Source organism: Etheostoma spectabile, unplaced genomic scaffold, assembly GCF_008692095.1.
Source record: "Etheostoma spectabile isolate EspeVRDwgs_2016 unplaced genomic scaffold, UIUC_Espe_1.0 scaffold00569390, whole genome shotgun sequence".
NCBI lineage: Eukaryota > Metazoa > Chordata > Actinopteri > Perciformes > Percidae > Etheostoma > Etheostoma spectabile.
The window spans coordinates 394499-398607 of record NW_022605103.1 but is presented as its reverse complement, the minus strand read 5'-3'; the positions used below and the strand labels follow the sequence as shown (position 1 = coordinate 398607).

The 4109-nt window shown below is 39.4% G+C and overlaps 1 long non-coding RNA gene across 2 annotated transcripts; it reads right to left on the bottom strand.

Annotated features, from left to right (window-relative positions):
- Nucleotides 1–365: 365 nt before the first annotated feature.
- Nucleotides 366–3574, bottom strand: LOC116684905 (uncharacterized). Of its 2 annotated transcripts, none has more exons than XR_004330863.1 (3): nucleotides 3485–3574; nucleotides 3068–3156; nucleotides 366–401 (listed from the first exon to the last, which is right to left on the bottom strand). It is a non-coding gene; the product is annotated as an uncharacterized LOC116684905 (long non-coding RNA). The 2 variants fall into 2 exon arrangements; XR_004330864.1 differs by having other exon boundaries at nucleotides 388–398.
- Between the last annotated feature and the right edge of the window lie 535 nt (nucleotides 3575–4109).

Sequence of the window (4109 nt, the reverse complement as noted above, 5' to 3'; positions counted from 1 at the left end):
TCATTAACAGCAGTGTGTACATGGTGGAGAACAAAAACTAATTGTCACACTATATTGTCCACAGTCTATCATAATGTAAGTTATTTCAGTAGCAAAAAAAGGGTGTCTCTGCTATAGCCTCTTCTCCAGTCTGTTGCAATTCGGGTAAGTCCTTGATCCCTCTCGGCTTTGGACTCAAGAAAGCAGAATTCCTCGGCTGTGCTGCTGCTGCTGCGGCAAGAACAAAAACTAATTGTCACACTATATTGTCCACAGTCTATCATAATGTAAGTTATTTCAGTAGCAAAAAAAGGGTGTCTCTGCTATAGCCTCTTCTCCAGTCTGTTGCAATTCGGGTAAGTCCTTGATCCCTCTCGGCTTTGGACTCAAGAAAGCAGAATTCCTCGGCTGTGCTGCTGCTGCTGCGGCAAGAACAAAAGATTTGGGATATGTGCGTTTTCAAAGAAGTATTGTTTAATGCATGGAAGTTTTTCTAATTTAATTTGAGTTTCTTTTCTTTGTTTTTAAGAAGTGGTTGAGTAATAATTGTAAGGTAAGTTGTTTTTTTTTAAATTCTCTGCTAAATTTTCCTCAGTAAGGCCATTTGGTCAGTAGGGGGAGCTGCAGTCTGTGCAGTTTCATTTTGGATGAAGTTCAAGATCAGTGGTGGGCTGTTTACGGTAGAAGGGATACTGTCGGTACATGATCCGTTCTGCCTGCACAATCCATCCTACGCATGCGCAAGATGTTTGCACGTGCGCAGATGATAATTATGATGTACGAGGATTTATGACACTGCACAATCTGTTCCACAGTAGCGGTCTGCCTTTAGCCTCCACCGAAAAGCTAACGTTAGTTTAGCTAACAGCTAATTCGGCACACCGTTAGCTGAGACAGCATGTAAAAGACCCTCAAATATAATATAACATTATGAACAGTCCCGCATTTTTTCATGGACTCCATGCATGTCTACAATTTTAACCATTAGCAGAGAATTTTGTTTGATATCAGTGCACAACACTACTTGCTTTGGAGACATCAATACATGCTTTATATACCGTCCTGTATCACACAGGGACGCCGGAGGACACACAGCAGCTGATCCACTTTCATGTGGAGATCATGTGTTCATGTTGTAGCCATTCATTATTGTATTGGTACTGTATTATTGTAATTATTTGTAATTAATTCCTGTTCATGCACTTGTTCATTGTTGTTGGTTATGAAACGGGACACTGAAATGTGAGGGAAAAGTTACTGGCCAACTGGCTTCAGACTGGTCTGGAATATCAGAATAGCTGTAGTTTAGTTGTTTGTTTGTGTCTTGTGTGTCTTTTTTTTTAGTTTTATACATTTGAGTGCCTTCATGTATGTGACATGTCAGTTATGGTTCAAATAGTTGATAATGGTTTTGTAATATAATATACTTATGTTTTGCCAGTTATGATTAATTTATTGGTCAATAAAGACAGATGTTTGTTAAGAAATAAAGTTTTTCTGAACATCAATTCAAAACAGTGATAAATGAAACAGATGTACAACACACCATGCAGTGTGTACACACACGGATAAAGCACTTTTACAGAGTACAAGTATTATACGAGTAATGCGAGTCAATATCTGTACTCAGATTGAATAAAAGTCTCCATTGCCTGTGTCTGCGTTCTGTGATAGGCTAGTCACAGTGCTAGTCCCAGCGCCCCTCCCCTACACTATTCTGTGATAGGCTAGTCCCAGCGCCCCTCCCCTACACTATTCTGTGATAGGCTAGTCCCAGCGCCCCTCCCTTCACACACAGATTCCTTCTGTTGTGGTGTCCGACCGGCTCTGCTCACACACACACACACTCAGGGAGAAATGAACAGCTGTCTCTCTCCCTCTCCCTCAGGTCCGCGGGGCTTTTTCGTTAACATTTAGGGTTTCTTCAAGCTTCAGGTTTGTTTTATACTTCAGTTCAAACTAGTTCTTAGTAACCAGGAGACTTCTGGTAACCGTGGGGTTTGTTCAGACATGCTGCTTCGCAGAATGCGACTTGCGTTGCATCTCTGACTGTCAGAGTTTTTTTTGTTTTTTTTAAAACTGACTGCTGGTTCTAACCAGTTTTTTTGAGTGTCTGAAACGTTCTTGCTGTGTTTTATAAAAAAATAAATAAAAGGCAGTTGCAGTATAAATAAATAATATTACAAAATTAAGATACACACACAAACACATTCCATTGATCTGAAGCTCAATGCTGATGCTGTCATGGAAATAGTTTTCTAATCAGCAATAAATATAACAATTTCTGATCAACCCATATCAATTGCATGCTTAAAATAACATACCGGTTAAAGCCCCACCCATTTCAAAACAACCTGACCCACTTCCGGGTTAAATCTGCCCACTTCCGGGTTAGGCCCTGCCCAGTTTGAGTACAGATACAGATAATTAATGTGGTAAACAGATACAGATAATGCTGTACTCGCACATCCCTCCTAAGTACTACACAGATAACATCTCCCTCTGCACCACCAAAGTGAACATAAAATAACTGTAAAATATATAAGTGCATATGAAACCCACAAAAGTTTGTGATCAATACTGTATGGTGATGTAACCAAGTGGTGTCCCATTTCATTGGGGTATGTTTTCACCACTAGCCCTCACCACTTGGTTTCAAGGGCCAAGGCCTAGGGGTAAGGGGTAGGGGTACGATAGAGAAATGGGATTCAGCCTAAGACCTTACAGTAATAATAAGCCAAGTAATGAGTGATTATATTTTAAATGAGCACAGGTTTCTTGAACCTAACTAGTCGTTTTGGTGCCAAACTTAACTGTTGTCACCGTAGCTGTATCCCATCTAGCCTCTACCGCTGTTAAAGCACTATACTGAATATTTGTATTTAGATCACTTTCTAAATGAAAGCTTTAAATAGCATGTTATACATCGTCCCATAAAATATGCCATAACATTTTCTCTAAAAGGGCTAACATCAAGGTTTCATGGTAATTACAAAAAGTATACACTTTTGACACCATGATTGCCATTTCATGTTGCCCACTCTTTACTTCCCACTGCCATTTTCAATTAATACTTTTGTGAACTTACCACATGATTTGGCAAAGAAATGACTGGGAATATGGCAGCTTTCCACATTTCCCTGTTGAAAATCTTGGTCATCATGGCTATTGAGAGACCTGAAAAATACAAACATACACTTAAAAAAAAAAAATCCTTAATCAGTCCCACAGTGGGAACATTTTCAGTGATGCAATGACAAAAAGCATCAATAAAAATTCCAGAATAAAGCAGATCAACAGTTATATAGAATAGTAGTTATATAAGTATACAGACAGAAAGTTTAATAACATTGTATTCACAGTATCGAGGAGTTACAAAATGTTACATTTTGAATACAAAGTGTATTCAAAATATGGTACAAAATGTAACCTAAAACAACTTCCTAAGGGTTAGAATATTTACTGTTGATAGATGGATATGATTTAATAATAGTTTATTATCTACCCATTTCAAAGTCTGTGTTGTTCTTCTTCTTTGGCTTCCTCTTTTCTGGAATCATTAGCGCCTCTTCCTCTGAGCAGGCCAATTCAGTAACATTAAATGATGTTAACAAGTGACGATGCTCATTGGGGTGTTAAAGGCTAACGTTAAAACGTCAAAAACGTTTTAGCTGTCTATGATTGTTTGATTGCTAACGTTAGCTCAAAACACCATTACAGCCTTTCTGTTACGGTTTAAGGAAGGAGGACCCAAATGCAGAGTGGTAGGAAGCTTCAACAAAGGCTTTATTAACACAGTCCACAAACACAAGGAGCCAAGTGCGGAATCCAAAAACACTCCACAGTCAAAAAGCAGGAACTGGAGAGGGCGAGCCAAAACACAGGAAAAAATATGCGGGGAAAAACTCACTGGGAATAACTGGACTGCAAGCAGGATGACGAGGACGGAGGGAATAACAGGACACGCTGACGAGGCACGCAGGATAGGAGGGCTGGTAGATGAATGAGAAGTCACGACATGAACACAGACGGGAAAGAGAGACAGGAATACTGCGACTGGAACGCCAAACTGACAAAATGATCTGACAAGAGACAAAGGAAACACATGGGTTAAATACAAGAGGTAACGA